We start from the raw sequence: 18,101 nt of genomic DNA, 5'->3' as shown, positions 1-18,101 counted from the left end.
TATATATATATATATATATATATATATATATATATATATATATAATAAAGCCGACATGTGCACGTAAAGCTTCTCACATTTGGCCGTTGCCCTTCAGGTCATATTACTGAATTCAAAAATCGCATACAGGGCACACAATTAAGCCTCTTTTTTTGTCTTTCGTTCTTCTTGACAACACACCGAGGTCACTCGTGTGTCGTGACGTTGTTTTATTGATATCACAGTCGTGGACTCAGCTTACTATTGATACGATCATGTTCTTTCACGGGCCTGATCTAGGAGCGTCATTTCAACAACCTGTGTGCGCACTCACAACACTTCTGATGGGCAAAATTACGTTCAGAGCCCTTCTCTGCACGTCACCATCCGTCATAGATTATTGTGATGTTAGAGCACGTCAGAAGCTGTAATTCAACCGAAACGGTAATCTGGTGGTTAGTCTGCTCGACTGCTGACCCGAATGTCACGGTATCCGATCCCGTCCGTGTGTGCCGTATTTTCGATGGAGGCGAAATCGCTTGAAGCCCGCGTGCTTATATTTGGGTGCTTGTTAAAGAAACCTAGGTGGTCGAAATTTCTTAAGCCCTCCACTACGGCGTCGCTCATTATGGTAACCCTATTTCGAAACGCTAAACTGCAACAATGATTGTTATTACATAAAACCTGTAATCAAATTTATTCACTAAGCAGCGCATGCTTCTACGCAACTTATGCTACTAAGAAATAGCAGCAGAACGCAATTAAGTACGCGACATTTACGTTTCCTTAGCTGCTTATCCATATTGCTTCATAGCTTTCAAGCACGACTGTAGTACGTGAAAGAAACCCCGTGTTTGCGCTGGAAACCCCATAAAGCTCCCAAGGAACAATTAGTGAGTAATATACTCGTAAATCAATGTCTATATTTTGTTTCAAGCTTTTAGCAGTTGAGGTACCTATCAAGCGCATCATGTTCTATCTGCCCGTATTACGCAAACGCGATGCTTGGCAACCATATTGCTCTGCCCCACATGGACTGAAACGCTTTTACCAATGAGAAAATATTACAACCATGGAACTATACTCGTGACAGTTCCGATAGGCAACGAAAGCTACGAAGGATACCCCACTGATTCACCATCCGTAACGTCAAACGCGGAACTATTGCTACGACGGCGACTACAGCGATTTCTCTATCTTCCTCTCTGACTCTTCTTGTGCCTGCCCCCTTGCCCAGTACAGGGTAGCCTACCAGACTCAACACCGACTTGCTTTCATTCCCTTTACCAAGGTGCTTGACTGGGCTGTTTGGTGCTGCATGGTAGCCGAATAAAGTGCTCAACATTGCAAACGGCAGGAGGGAATAGAAGAGACGAGAACAGAGCGCTGAACTAACAACCAAAGTTTAATGCAACCCAACTGCAATATATAGGAAAACAGAATCTGCGCATAACCACGCAACATCGGCAAAATCGGACATACACGTGGCGAATGGCTTACCTTATTAAGAGCCAGTCATATCAGGGGACCCTAGATAACGAAATTCACAGCCGTGAAGAAAAATCGAAGGTACGCTAACATAGAAAGCACCAAATTGTTTAATGTGGGAGGATTTCGCAATTGCAGTTGGATTGCAATAAACTTTGGTTGTTAGTTCAGCGCTCTGTTCTCGTCTCTTCTATCCCTTCCTGTCGTTTGCGCTGTTAAGCACTTTCTTCGTCTTTCATTCCCGTTCTCTCTCATTTGCCCTCTACTCGGAAGCATCCGAACGCCGCTAGCAATAAACACGGAAACTCTGGTGAATCGTTCCCGTTTATATTCGTGTTTTCAAGGCGTAGCCGACAGCACACAATGCTATATCAGAAGCAGCGCGTGGCACGAATTCGTAGCGCCAGCGTTCTGGCTCGTACGAAGAGCGAGCAGTAAATATGGGGCGGACAAAACAATGCGCACGAGGCGGGGATCAAAGGCCCGACCTTGACCGCGGCGTAGCGCAACGACGCACGTGCTATATCAGGAACCGCTGGCGGCAACGTTAGAGCGTCGCGTCAGGCGCGGCTTGCGCTATCGAAGTCGGAAGTCGGCGTCACAGGGCAGGGCTGTAGCGTGAAGAGAGCTCCGGCCACGCCCACTTCACGCTGGAACGCACCAAGTAATATTTCCCCGTGAGGTGAAACGCGGAAAGTTTCCAGCAATCTGACCTTCTCCGAACTGCTCTCAATGGTTGTATTCCCAGAAGTTTGTGCTTGAACTCGACATTGCGCTCACGCAGACCTTTGAATAATCAAGCGAAGTTTGTAATTCGTGAGCTGTTGGCGCTGTAGAATTGACTGAAAAAAATCCACGGAGTGAATGATGATGAGTGGGACGAAGCGCCCGTCCATCCGTCCGTCCGTGCTTCTGTTCATCTGTCACCCCGCCGTGGTGGTCTAGTGGCTAAGGTACTCGGCTGCTGACCCGCAGGTCGCGGGTTCAAATCCCAGCTGCGGCGGCTGCATTTCCGATGGAGGCGGAAATGTTGTAGGCCCGTGTGCTCAGATTTGGGTGCACGTTAAAGAACCCCAGGTGGTCAAAATTTCCGGAGCCCTCCACTACGGCGTCTTTCATAATCATATGGTGGTTTTGGGACGTTAAACCCCACATATCAATCAATCTGTTCATCTGTCTGTCCGTGCGTTCATCTGTCCATCATTTCGTGCTTCCGTCCGTCCGTCCGTTCTTGCTTCCGTCCGTCCATGCGACCGTCAGTCCGTCCATCCGTCCGTCCGCTGACAGGATTTTCGTTGACGGGACTGCACTCTCTGTCGTAGGGTTCGCAACCAAGATTTGACGTAGCGCTTCGTTGTAGGTCTACATATTCAGTCTGTCCTTTTACATCTGATCGTTTTCGTTACTCATTTTGGTATTGGTCAGGACGGCAAAAGTGGAGTTCCTCTCTAAATTAAAGGGCAAGCCCATCTGTTGTTTATTCATGCGCTGTTCTGACCGATTATTGAGATTATATCTTACGGAAAATGGGTCTCATTCCTCCCGTTTCGTCAAGGTAGCTCTTAAGAACCTATAGTAACATTGATAAATGTCCCCATATAGCCAGTTACGTCAACCGAAACCGAATAATTTACGTTATAGAGCCTGCAGTCTGTAGGGGTTAGGAATGTAGAACACGCAACTCTCATGTATTTTTCGGCAGCCCATTACAGCTGGGCCCGATGCGCTTTCAATGTTGACGCGCTCATTTCTAACGAAGCTGTAACGATGCATGAGCAAGCAAGGCCAACAGCCGATTGCCATGATTCAGTCGGGTATTTTTCGGAACGGCGACACAGCACGGCTTCTGAGAAGCGGGACGAGAACAAAAGCGACCTGTCAGTCTGCGAGGCGGGCCCCGGAGAATAACAGGGCCTTTTCTTTCGCGTCTCGCCCGCCCCTCGATAGCCGTGCATTCGGTCATTGTTATCGTCTCGGTGATGTCTTCGGCGTGACGCTGACATTCGAACTTGCTTCGCTGTAAACACTTACAGCGCGGCCCGGGGACAGAGACAAAAAAGAAAAGCAAGCATGTGTCACGGTCAAAGTCGCTTTGCATCACCGTGGCCTCCGAAACAGCGTTAGCTGCTGCAGCACTCGCATTCCCCGAGGGTATACGTTTTAACGGCGTGCGTTAAAGATACTTTCGAAGGTGATAGCGCTAATCGGCAAGGCGAAGACGCACGAGGGAGGGTGTCCGTGCACGAGTAACGATTGATTGATTGATTTGTGGGGTTTAACGTCCCAAATCCACCATATGATTATGAGACACGCCGCAGTGGAGGGCTCCGGAAATTTCGACCACCTGGGGTTCTTTAACGTCTGAGCACACGGGCCTACAACATTTCCGCCTCCATCGGAAATGCAGCCGCCACAGCCGGGGTTTGATCCCGAGACCTGCGGGTCAGCAGCCGAGTACTTTAGCCACTAGACCACCGTGGCGGGGCGTGCGTGAGTAACGAAGCTGTGAGGATAATGACATTTGGTATGACGGTATCTAGGTAGTGTTCGAGAAGAAAGAGCAAACATCTCGGAGGACGTTTGAGGCTCGCCTTCAAGATCTGAACGCATGAGTGCAATCAGGCCCGTAAGTAGGACCTTCTACCACGTCACAAGAAAAAGGACGTTCTTGCACGTACTGTTGGCCACTTAAAACTATTCTGGGTGTACCACTGCATGTACAGTTGCCAAGTGCCCGCTATACGCCATGCAGTGTTCTTCTTTTTTCTAATCCGCGAAGTATACAGTGCTCCTCCGAAAAGTGCCAAGTGCAGTCGCACAGCTGTACACTTTGCAATGAGTGGACAGCTGAAAACCCCACAATTGTCGCGCAATTCACTTGTTTTGAAACCTGTTGCAATTCCAGGAATGCCTTGCAATATTGCATGCGCTAAGGAGACTCCTTCCACTATACGTGAAATTAATATTTGTTGTGATTTAGAGTCCCGAAACCACCATATGATCATGAGAGATGCCGCAGTGGGGAGCTCCGGAAACTTAGACCACTTGGAGGTCCTTAAGGTGCACCTTAATTCATGGGCCTCAAGGCTTTTCGCCACCGTCGAAAATGCGGCGGCAGCAGCCGAGTGCCTTAGCCACTAACCAACACAGAGGGTCACCACATGACATCCATCGCAATATTTTTTTTCACACTTACTTACTAACAAACTCGCACACGATCCAGCTGCGTATTTATTTATTTCATTTTTTTTTAATGGAACAAGACCCGCAGCCCCATCTTAGGCATTATTGCGGGGGGCACATTGCCTCACAGAATGAAACCGCAGTTTTGCGGCCAACTAAATCGGCTGGTGACGTATTTCATTCGACAATGGCTTGCGGAAAAAAAGAATACTTAGACAGATCAGTTATGAGGTTGTATGGCCATACTTTAAATTTGTGGTCATGACGAGAGGATTGATAATGTGTTCGTTTTAAATATTTTGAAGGATTATTGCCTGTTTTCTTGTTATAGATTGAATAAAATAGTTTCAAACTTAGATTAGGTCTTCGATCTTGCAAGCATCGCCAATTAATTTCTCTTTTCATACATTGGGAGCTTTCAGCTCGGTCATATTTTTCCAGAACAAATCTTGCTGCTATCGGCTGAATGCGCCCTAGTGGACGAATATGTACTTTGTGAAACGGATCCCACACAGGACAGGCGTATTCCAGTATTGGTCTCACATAGGCATAATATGCAGCCTGTTTAACCTCATTGGTTTCTTTGTAAAAAGCCTAGGGCTTTTCCAGCTCTGCTGAGGACACCGTCAATGTGTTCAGACCATCCCCCATCCTCAGAAAACGTGACACCCAAGTGCTTATACTTGTGTTCTTTTCTAATACCTTCATTGTTTATGATGTACTGATTTGTAAACATATTCACCCTTTTAGTGAAACAGACGTGAGCGCATTCATTAGTGTTTAGTACCATGTCATTATTTTTACACCATACCTCCACGTGATTAAGGTAATCCTAAAGCTGGGTTGAATCCGTTTGGTCAGGCAGTTCAGTATACAACACACAGTCGTCAGCAAACATTCGAATACGACACCTAATTGTATCTGAAATATCAACAATAAATACAAAAAAGGGAAGAGGGCCGAGTACGGGACCCTGTGGTACCCCTGATGTCCCCGAAACTAAACATAAACATTAACCACTTAGAACAACCTTCTGTTTTTTTTGAAGTTAAATAGTCCGCAATACATTAGCAAATGGTTTGATGAATGTTCAAGTTCTGCAGTTTTTGAATCAGAATCGAGTGTGATACCGTATCAAAGGCCTTTATTAGGTCCATAAATAAACAATCAGTCTGTCCTCAATTATCTAAAACAGATGCTATGTCATAATAGAATTCAATTATTGGGTTCTACATAAAAAACTCTGTTTAAATCCGTGTTGCTTAGGTTTGAAAAAATTAATTGATGTAAGGTGATTCATTAAAGCAGAAAAAAATTACATGTTCAAGTATATTACAACAAATAGGCGTCAGAGAAATCAGTCTGTAATTTGATACATCTTATGTAGAACCACTTTTGAAAACGGGCACATCGTTAGCTATTTTCCCGTCATCAGGAAACATGGCTTCATCTGGTGATTTTTTGTAGATAACATAAAGGTAATGAGCTACTGCACCAGGGCAGTGTTTTAAAACTCTCGGTGATATGCCATCTGGGTCAGCTGCTTTACCTTTGTCAATGCGCTGTAACTGCATTATGCCATTGAATGAGAGCTGTACCTCACCCATAGGTAAACATTGTTTTTTTTTAATTCGCGACAGTCACTTGTGCAAGAGGGCGGAAAACCGATTTAAACGAGCCGTTCAAAATTGTGGTTTTATCTTCATCTCTATCATCAGTTACAATCTCACCACCGTAACGTAAATTTCGTGGACTAACCTTCTCACTACCACATCGTCTCATATACTTTCAACATATCTTCTTATTAGGAAAGTCAGCAGCCAAACTCTTAAAATACTTTTTCCTTTAGCTTCTTTCATTCTTTAAATACTTTAGCTTCTTCCAGTTTGTATTTACGAAGTGATGTCAAATCTTTCTTTTTAATAGAATTTTCAGGGTACTTATTTTGGCAGTATCGGGAAAAGGCCCTCTTGCGCTTCTTGATAAGCTGAATAAGATGTCCATTAATCCAAAGTTTCCTTATTTTTCTCAGTTTATCACTTGAGACACTCGAAACGTGGCACCAAATGAGCCCAGTAATGCGTTCCTTAAACACTTCCCATAGCTGCTCAACAGTTGCTTCGTTTGCACTGCATTCAAAAGACCGAAATTGATGCTCAAGTCCCACTGATATTGATAGTTCGCTTTACTATGAAGGAAGATTCTCCTAGATTCACATTTCTTTGCATTTACACGAGATCTTGTTAGCTTTGCAAAGACAACGTTGTGACCTATAATACCGGGAATGACGTGTGTCTCATCAATGACATCAGAAGAATTGCAGAACAACGAATTCAGAATGTTGTCACCTCGTGTAGGGCTTGAAACATACTGCACGAGGTCGAGCACGTCATTCAACGTTTTCAGCTCACAATATGTCGCTGCATTAGATTTTAAGACACAGTTGCTATCATTCCACTTAGCATGCGGCAAATTAAAGTCACCAGCAAGAACGACACACTCTTTAGAAAAAGTGCAGGCAATTTTTCTCAGCTGACGCATTTAAGTGCATAATCTACGAGGCGTACTCACCATCACCCGCCTGTTTTAGCCCCCCGTTTTGCCAGAATTAGCCTTTCAAGTACTCTTTTTATACGCGCCCCACTAATGACGGGAACAACTTGCCAATGTATCATTTTAGTTTTCGAACTTGCATTATTTTAAGTAAACACCTTAAAAACGCGATTAGCTGTTTCTTTGGTTGCACGCTCAAAACTGTATCGTTGAACTTATAAGAATGTTTTACATTTGTTGACCGATTGTGTTCTATTCAACCTGCATTAACTCCGTATCCGCAGTATGTAATTAAAAGTAATAAATAATAATGACAGTGTCATTTCTTTCTAAAGCAGCTTCAAGCAATGACGTGGTATTGTTGTAGAACGTCTTCTTGCCAGGCAGACGACCCGGATTCGATTCTCACTTCGGACGAAAATTTTTTAACTTTGTACATTCAGTGATTCCTCGGTCACGTACAAGATGATTTTTCGCTTGCAGCCTATGACGCTGATACCAATGCCGGTATATCTACAAAACAAGCTACCTAATGCTATTGCGTTAAAGCAGTTTGGCAGTAGCACGAGCTACCACTCGTCACACATCATCACGTAACCATTGTCAAAACCAAGGCCACAAATTAAGTCTGACTTTCGTCTGTTCATGTCATTTCAACGTTTACAAACCGGCATAGTTTATCGATTGATATGTAGGGTTTAACGTCCCAAAGCCACCATATGATTATGAGAGATGCCGTAGTGGAGGGCTCCAGAAATTTCGACCACCTGGGGTTCTTTAACGCGCACCCAAATCTGAGCACACGGGCCTACAGCATTTCCGCCTCCATCGGAAATGCAGCCGCCGCAGCCGGAATTCGATCCCGCGACGTGCGGGTCAGCAGCCGAGTACCGTCGCCACTAGACCACCGCGGCGGGGCAAACCGGCATAGTATAAAGTCTGGTTTGCTTGTTCGAATTTCGTTCCGTTTTGTGGACGCTAATTATGAACACAACTTAGGCTGCTGAGTAAACAAATGGCGGTGGCCAATAATCGGGACAGCAGCGTCTGTACTCTGATGCAGATGGAACTGGAATCCAGCATCCCTCGCATAATTAGCTCCTCCGTTTTTGTACTAAAATAAAGAGAACGAATGTGATTAATCTGTAGCCCACCGCTACGATGTCCTTCATGTCACACCAGGCAGATTAACGTAGCTTAGTTATGTAATCACTATCACTTTTCCATGAGGTGTTTGCGTTGGCGATCCTCATTTTTTTTGCAGTCTTACCATGTCCTGAATTCCTTAATACCCAACTGAAACATTTCGCCTTGTTAGCACATCCGCCCCTCTCTTTACATCTCCCGCTCCTCTATTTCTGTTGTGCATACACAACTCTACTACATTTCGTCGCAGTGATTTCGAACCCTTACGGATATGAGCACTGCAGGTTATGTGCAGTGAAGGGGAAGCGGAGTATGGCGAATGGATCCGATGCGTCTTTATCGGGGCTGCAAGCGAAACGTTTGCTGTCCGAGAGCGTCTGTTTGCGATATGAAGTGAGCCGGCAAACACTCGTCCTCTGATGCGATTCGTTTCCGGGCGAGCAGGCGTATAGAGTGGTTCAACGTCATGGACCCTGCAGGGCTCGCAAATAACAGAGACATGGTGGAAGGACGAAGGCTAGGTGTTGCCGCGTATGATGCCTACACAAGCATGGCCTATCATACTTTCGGTGTGTATTCGTCGAAGCGTAACTAAAACGAAACCATGTATAACCTCGGACACTGAATATGGCATTGCGCATTTCTTTCTTTCTTTCTTCCTTTCTTTCTTTTTTTTCCTTCTTTCTTTCTTTCTTTCCCAGGTTTTACGTAATGGTATCTCTATCCTAAGCATTTTCATCACCAGAGTACTAAAGCGCGTCTCCAATCGTACGTTTAATTCGGCTTTACGAACGGTTTTAAGCAGAGAACACTGGCTCCACCACTTTGTACTGTCAAGTGAACGTTTTCTTTTCTGCACATCACGCCTTTTACTATTAAAATCACGAAACGTCGAATGCCCCAGCTCGACCATTTTTGTGTGTTTATGTCTGCTGTAGCCCTGTTCGTTTAGTTGTTAAAAGTACGAAACGGCATTATTAATGGCGTAACATGACGGCAGCGAAACCTACCAGCAATGTAGTTATAGGACACACACAAGGACACATGATGCGCTCAAGGCAGGTTACCGAATACGATACAATGGGTTTCTCAAAGAAACATGATACGCCACCACTGCAATAAGATTGATGTTTTTTTTACTATCTTGTTTGTGTCCCTGAGGATAAGACGGCCAAACACTAAAACCATTAACGCACTGCTCCAGCATGAGTCCTTACGGCACGTTTTTTACTATCTTCAGCCCTAATACGAGATTTCGCAGGATGCTGCTGGGTTAAATTACAAAATCTTCACTTGTACTTCTACCCGAACAATGGTACCTGTAAACATGACTGCGACTGAGGCTGTCAAAGCCAGTATATGTTCGACGGTTTTCGCAACAGCATTGGACCTGTAGCCATGAACGACAAAACGAGAACAATGAAAAACGGTGTGAGCACGTAAAAAAATATCATAAGAATAACACACTCAGAATAAAGATGAACACTGGAAGATGAGCCTGACAAGCGAGCGTCAGCGTTGACACACAGTCACCACTTCGCACTGCGCTCGAATCGCTGTCAGCGACCCCGACGAGTGATCGCGCAGCGCGCAGTAACGCCCCACCGGAGGCATGTCACAATCTAGTTGGATGCGAATTTACAAACAGAGACGGAAATTGAAACGGTACGTCGCTTATTTGCTACTGCTGCAGCTAGGTTCTTATCTCAACTGCACAAAGCTGAAACTTTTGCCGGTCGCACGTGCGTTATTGCTTTTCATCGGTATCATGAATAACTGGAAGTGAAATCACTTGCTGCGACGTATATGTATATATATATATACACGTCACACGTCCGGCAGCTACAGCGTTGGCGGCGACATTTGAGAAGAACATCTCCCGCCTTGGCGAGGGAACTGTAGAAGCGTAACTTGAAGACGCTTAGCGGAAAAGCAGTTTCGAGTTCGCAACCGTCACGGGACTGCCTTCCTAACTCGTATTATATAGACGCCGCAGCGGCATGCATGCGCCGAACGAGACAATCGGAAGGAATGGTTGCGAAAGGAATGTTTGAAAGCGATTCTTCTCCTCCGAAATTCTCGCTGCGAAGTGCAAAGCGCGCAGAGTGACGACACAATCTGCTGAAAAAAACAATTAAGAGAAAAAAAATCACAGCATATCCACGAAGTGAATGATGATGAGTAAGTGCAACCATACGGAGGTTCATTCGTAAAATCATTAATCTTCCGTGAATCTTGCCCCCCTACATCATCAGAGATTATCTATCTATCTATCTATCTATCTATCTATCTATCTATCTATCTATCTATCTATCTATCTATCTATCTATCTATCTATCTATCTATCTATCTATCTATCTATCTATCTATCTATCTATCTATCTATCTATCTATCTATCTATCTATCTATCTATCTATCTATCTATCTATCTATCTATCTATCTATCTATCTATCTATCTATCTATCTATCTATCTATCTATCTATCTATCTATCTATCTATCTATCTATCTATCTATCTATCTATCTATCTATCTATCTATCTATCTATCTATCTATCTATCTATCCTCGCTATGCGGATGATTCATCATCATCATCATCAGCCTGACTACGCCCACTGCAGGGCAAAGACCTCTCCCATGATCCGCCAATCAACCCGGTCTTGTGCTTTCTGCTGCCACGTTATACGTGCTAAATTTTTAATCTAATCGGCCCACCTAACTTTCTGTCTCCCCTTCGTGCGTTTGCCTTTTCTGGGAAACCAGTCAGTTGCCCTTAATAACCAGCGGTCAAACTGCCTATATACGTGCTATGTGCCCAGCCCATGTTCTTTTCTTTTTGATTTCAACTATGATATCCCTAACTCCAGTTTGTTCCCCGACTTACTCTGCTCTATTCTCGTCTCTTAAGGTTACATTTATCATTTTCCTTTCCATCGCTCACTGTGCTGTCCTCAACTTAAGCAGAACCCTTTTCGTAAGCCTCCTGGTTTCTGCTCCGTATGTAACCACCGGCAAGATGCAGCTGTTATATACCTTTCTCTTGAGGGTTAGTGGTAGATTACCATTCATGAAGAACGCTTGCCTATTGTGGTCCACCCCATTATTATTTGTAGTTATTTAACTATCATGGTTCGGCGTCACGGTTACTCCTTGTCATAAGGAGACATATTCCTTTACAACTTCCAGCGTCTCTCCACCTATCGAAGTGTTGTTTTCTGCCAAGATCCAGGACTGCTACACATTACCTTAGTTTTGTGCATATTAATTTTCAGACCTACTCTTCCGCTTTCCGTGTGCAGTTCAGTAATCATGGTCTGTGATTCGTCCCCCGAGTTACTCATGAAGGCAATGTCACCAGTGAAGCGCAAGTTACTATATAAGATACTCACCATTAACTATTATCCCTATCTCTTTTCAATCTATAGCCCTAAAAACCTCCTGTAAAAACGCGGAGAATAGCATCGGAGAGATCTTGTTTCTCGGGCTTACACCCTTCATATTGGGGTTTTGTCGCTTTCTCTGTAGAGGACTATGGTGGGTGTGGATGCGCTATAGGTTTCTTCCTGTATGTTTCTGCAGGGTTCGTCTGTGCCCTTATTCCGTAGTGCCTGCATCGCTGCTGATGTCTCGGCCGAGTCAAACGCCTCCTAGTAATCTATTAAAGGTATACGTATAAGGGTTGGTTACTTTCCGCGCACTTCTTTATCTCCTGATTGATAGTATGGCCTATTGTCGAGTAGGCTATATGAAATGCTGCTTGGTTCTTTGGTTCATTGAGCTGTAATGTTACCCTAATTTTATTAGCTATTACTTTTGTAAATAGTTTGTGGAGAACGGAGATCACCCTGTAATTTTCCAAGCCCTTGACGTCTTCTTTCTTATGGACTAAAATGATGTTGGCGCTCTTCCAAGATTCTGACACCCTCCCATCAAGAGACACTTTGTTTATAAGGTGACTAGCTTTTCTAACACAATTTCTCCGCCGTCTTTCAGCAGGTCTATTGTTATTATATCCTCACCATTCGGTGAGGACAAGAATTGAGGAACAAATAATACAGCCGTTTTGCGCTTCGTTTCTAGTACGAGTATCCGTATGTTTACTTTCGCGTAAGCCTAGAAAACTTGTTGGTGTGCGTGTTGTTTTTTTTCTTTCTGACATTGCGCATGCTTAAAGTTCAGCGCCCCGCACTCTGGTTCTCTTCTCCGTTCGTCCTGTTTTCTCGAGTGTCTTGCAAGATGACTCCCAATGTCATCGACCAAGCATCGCGAACTCGGAGGACTTACATAAGCGCCGCAGCGTCCGCCTCTACGTCCGGGAAACGGCTTGCTCCTATACTTTCTTCCTCGTGAGCAGATAGCGGCGCGCGCTTACGCATCGGCAACCGTGAAGATTGAAGTGACGGAAGCCGAGGCTCGCGTTCATCTTGTGACGGTCACCGTTATCGGAACCAATCACAGTGGCTCATACCCGGCACTGATCACTGCAGTTTCAAGCGCCGTAACAACCGAGTGACTTCACGGCCTGCTTTACCGGGCATACATACTAGTTCAAGTTCGCGAATGCCCGGTGTCAAGCAAACGAACATTATTTGAAAAAACATACGTAAGGTTTCTCTTGATTTCTCGTACGGTCTCGCTCGATCTCGCACTGTCTCAGGGTGCCTCGCTGGCGGCAGCAGCACGGGTATTTAGGCACCCTATACTCCGTCTTTTTTTGTGGTGCTATTATGGACATTGTTGAACTCCGCTATGTTGAAAAATGCGCCTTATGGTAAACCATGATTGGCCATGATTGATGCAGCCTCTTTCATTCGCTGGAAGTGCCGCGATTACGGAAAAACCATGTCGCGGAATTCCTCAGTGCCCGTGACAGCACACAGCGTCTTGCAAACTATCGCCAGGTTTACTGTTCACCTTTATAATAATTAGATTACTTTAGCAAGTAACGAAAACACGGTAGGAAAATACGGTATATACGGTACTACGGCAGCGCCACTCCTTTCTCGCTCATTGTGCTTGATCCGCTCCCAGCTCCATTGACAGTGCGTGCCCCGTATGATGGGTTTCTAGATATCATTGTGTAGACTGACAGGCAACAATAAGGAATGACAACACCATACACATACAGCACCACGAGCATAAAAAAAGGTGTGGTACGGTGATGCGGTATATCCGTACCATGTTTTTGCACACTGCTGTAAAACTGTCGCTGAGTTTGACGTCCCAAAACCACGATATAGTTATGAGGGACACTGTAGTGAAGAGCTCCAGAAATTTAGACCACTGGGGATTCTTCGAAGGTAATTTCATACATTGGCCTAGAAAATCTTGCACCTCCATCGAAATTTGGGCCGCCTTGGCAGGGATTCGATACCACAACTTCCGGGTTACCAGTTGAGCACCGTAATCACTATAGACCACCATGGTGGGTGAGACGCGTTTGGAGGAAGTTTCACAAATACAACAGTCGAACCAGTCTGCGTGTGTAGCCACATCAGGTCTACCTCCGCCTGTTGCCCGTCGCCCACTCTGTCCACGGACGTAAACCATCAGACCACGCATGAATATCTTTAAGGAAAAAAAGCGTATCTTGTACTGAGACCAAACGAAATTTCGTTGACACAGCAAACCTATCTATTCCAGCTTTCCGAGAGGCGTTTGGTTAGGTGCGCTTGCATTTGCGGTCTCACCAGTAAAGTGCGCACGCCATTTTTGCACAATAGCCATCGTTGATCAACTCCTGAAGCCGCCTCGAGTCACCGCTTTATGCGTCCACGAATTGCCAAAATATCAGAGAGACTACAAATCGAAAGAACGCCTGGTGATGCAGTGGTAGATGGCACGACTCGACCTCCATTTACCAACGAGCAAATGTGACCACGAATGCACGGGTTCAAACGTCTATAAAAAAGCGCTGGTGCCTCGTGGTGCAAATGTTCGCACCACACATCGCGTCTGGTTGATTCTCCCAATCGGTACAAGCATTCGCACAAAACATCGCATCTGGTTGATTCACCCAGTCTATGCAGCTTCGCGGTAGGAATCAAACCCGCGACTTTATGCTAAGCAGCAATGCGTCACAGCCCCACTGAACCATCTCAACGGGTCAACATTCTCTTGGAAAATTTGCTGGGTTAAAGGCATCGCATTAGGTTGATGAACCACGCACTGAGAACTCTAATGTGAATAATCTCACCACCATAGATTGATAATTACAGGATAAAATTAAGGTGAGAAGGTTTGCTTTTCAATTTTGCTTCGAAAGCTCTGCGCGTGACGTTCGAGGTTTAAAGTGTGTTTTCGCTATTTTGGCGGCAGCCCAAGGAAATTTCTTGAAGCTAGGTTGGTCAAGTCATGGCACCCTCAGAGTGCACTGTACTTCATATTTACTGATTGATATCTGCGTAGGACCTAGTAGACGCCATACATATCTGTCATCACGGCGTTTGGTGTGGGAATTTCAAGATGGCGTCGTCCCTCTCATTTTGTTGCTTTGTGTTTCCTCGCTTACCAGGAGTCTTAGAGTGCCAGGCGGAGAAATATGGAATTGTGAAAGAGTAATTTATTAAAAAAATTTTTCAACCTCGTTTCAGTGTCCCTTTAAGTTGCGTACTCAACAGTTGCAGTCCTGCTAAAAGGCAGCCTATAGCACCTAAAATAAGGAATAAAGAAATGAGGGTCTGTTACAGACTGTAGGACTAGACGCATTGCATGTTCTCGGGTAAGTGGTGCGGTGTTGCATGTTATTAAATATCGCTCAACAGGTGGCGTATTGAGCGATTATGGTTGCTTGATGGCGCTTTCAATGAACTCGATGAAGTGTTAAAATGACAGGTTAGAGTGTTGGCAGCAGGGGTCACATTCCTTCTGATGAAAGTAGAATCAAGAAGCACTCCCGCGCCATTATTTTAAGCGCTTAAAACAATAAAACATGTTTTTGGTCCAGCATGTGCTTGTGGTGATCAAACACAAAATGTGCATCATTTCCGCCTAGTGAGCGCGAATGATAACTCAGCCCGAAGTGTAAAACTATAAATGGAAGACCGAAAAAAAATATTTGGATCACGCCCTACAGCGGGCCATCTTAAAAGAGTGCTTGCTGCTCTGAAAGAAATTTTTTTCAGGAAACAAATATTTTATGTAAATATGAAACTTCAATTTATCCTGAAGCCACATGAGTGGCATAAACACCGTTATGTGCCAAATGTTGTGGAATGTTGTGATCGTGCGTTTTGCGGTGTATTATGCGCCATAAGTATAGCAATGTTTATACACACGTTTCTGCAAACTTATTTTTTCTAACCTGAGCTCTTTTTTCGAGCCTTTGTGAATAAATGCAGCGTTTCACTGTAATGTGTCTGCATATATGGTCCTCTGCTGGGTGACATGTTTCGCGCCACTTTTCCCTTTCCTGCATTTTAAGTTTCATTTGCTGAGTGAGAAACAGTATCCGATGCCGCGACAAAGGCGCCATCCTCCCGTATTCATGCATCAAATCAATGAAAGAAAGACCAGAGCATCAGCGTATATCTAAACGTTGTGTTCTAATGGTACTTAAAACAATCTCGCATCGATGGTCCAATACGGAGCCCTCTTTCAGTCATGAACGCTTGAGGCTTGAGACATAAAACTTAATTGGTTTATGGACTAATTGTTTTAGAAAAAAAAAGGTTTATGTAGCACGCCAGCGGAACATAGAACCGCAGAGAGATGTTTGCCAATAGGATCTGTGACAGAATAGTTTGCGGATAATAATACGCAGGCAGATTCAGAAACGACCCGAAGGGCACATTTTCGTGATATCTTCTTTTAAGTGCGGCACTTGAGTGGCCCACACTGTCGTATGCTGTGATCACTCGGCGTAACCCACGCAAAACAGCATACAGCATAGTCATCTGTAAAAATGATGATGATGATGATGATGATGATGATGATGATGATGATGATGATGACGATAGTTGGTTGATTGGCAATTTAACCCGGCCAAGATTCGGGCGGATCATACAGAGCGCATTTATTTGTATTAATTAATACTTTGCAACATATTGAGCGCTTGCTTACGACAAGTAGCAGACTCCTTACTCTTCGAGTGCCTTGACTATATTAATTGCGGAGCACTTCAAGGCCCCGGGTGTCGTATCCTGTCGCGCCTTCGCGTAACGCAGGCAAAATAACGTAAAGAACAGAAACAAAATGAGGAAGAAAGCGAGAAATAGAAAGAGAGAGAGAGAGAGAGTAAGAGAAAATAGGTAGAAAACTATACATACAAATAAATAAAGAAGACGAAAAAAAGTAACAGATAGAAAGAAAGAAGAAGAGAAGGAAAGAAATCGAAAATCGAAGAGACACGAAGAGTGAGGCCCAGCTTCGCACTTGATTCAGGCTTGGCGCCATTTGAGCGAAGACGCCTTAATTTTTGTTGCTTTCACTATTTACTTTCAGTGCCGACTTACACTAGCGAGAAAGGATTGGAATTGTAACGCGTGCTTGTCGATCGAGACTTCGCATCCTGAATAGAATATTACGCACACGTTTCGCAAAAGGACATTGTTCACATTGCCTCATCGAATTCACTTTGGTTTCTCAACTGATTCAATCACTTGCCTTAAGGTCCAAACTGCCCGGGCTAGGAGGCACCCGATTATTCGCTCGTACAACAAACAAATGACAGCGCTGGAGTTTCTATTCGAGTAAGAACAAGCTTCTTTTTCTCTTCTCTTTCCTCTCTCTCTCTTCTTTATGCCCCCTTCCCATTCCCCCAGCGTAGGGTAGCAAACCGGGCATGTGCCTGGCTAACCACCCTGCCTTATCTCTTGTTATTCTTGTCCTCCTCCTGAGAACATGCTTCGCTGGTAAAAGAAAAATGTTGTCAGGTTATGACTAAACGTCCCATACGATTCATGGGAGTCGAATGGCTCGCTGAAAGCGGAAGACGGTATAGTCGATTGAACAAAGCACCACGCCGGAACATCGCCCAGTTGTCATTGCGCATTCAGATAAACCAATTCTTGATGATTACAACCGGTAAAGTTAGATTAGCTTGACCAAGTTTTGATTGTGTTACGAGCTGCAGGTCACATCCAAAGAGAGACTGTAATCACAGGGCTTTTGTGTACGGGTAGGGCAAATAAAAAAGGGGGAGGGGGCGCACATATTTTTAATTAATTTTCTGACTTTCCCATACCACCCACCCTTTTTTTTTTCACGAACAAACATGGCCAAACTAAGTGCATAAGTGCACCGCGCCTTTCAAGAAGAGCACCCCCTTGTAGGTGCCCCATCAGTAAGGAAAAAAAAAAAAATCTGGCGCCGCTTCTGGAGCACACGAACGTCCATTCAAGCGCGCGGGACGGCAAGTTCCTTCAGTCGTGCCAGGAACAGATGCGCCAATCGCTCGCTTTCTCTTCTGGGTCACGTGATGGGCCCAGATATTCCGGCGCCAGAACCAGAAGCTCTAGAGGGCACCGCGACGAGCGGCTGACGAATAACTTCCGTGACGGTATACCGCACGAGTGCTGTCTTCGAAGCGACGCGTGATCGAGCGCATCGAGCGACAGCGCCGCGACGGGTGATGAACGCGAACGAAACACGCGATACGCCGTTCAGAGAAGAGGGCCGTCTGCGAGCGCCGGTCAACTGCGGATGTTCATTAGTTGCGCCCACTTCATTGGTGAAATTCGTTTGCGAGGGTCGCGGAGGACTGCCAGCCAGGAAAGCCCCTGCACGCGTCACACGGATCGTATGCTCAAA

At 44.9% G+C, this 18,101-nt stretch overlaps 1 protein-coding gene across 5 annotated transcripts in view; it reads right to left on the bottom strand.

Moving 5' to 3' along the window:
* LOC119173478 (metabotropic glutamate receptor-like) overlaps positions 1 to 18,101 on the bottom strand; it is a 450,920-nt gene that overhangs the window by 307,559 nt on the left and 125,260 nt on the right. The window lies entirely within an intron of this gene.

Source organism: Rhipicephalus microplus, chromosome 5, assembly GCF_043290135.1.
Source record: "Rhipicephalus microplus isolate Deutch F79 chromosome 5, USDA_Rmic, whole genome shotgun sequence".
Taxonomy (NCBI): domain Eukaryota; kingdom Metazoa; phylum Arthropoda; class Arachnida; order Ixodida; family Ixodidae; genus Rhipicephalus; species Rhipicephalus microplus.
Note: the sequence above shows the minus strand (reverse complement) of the source record. Positions and strands in the feature narration are given on the sequence as shown.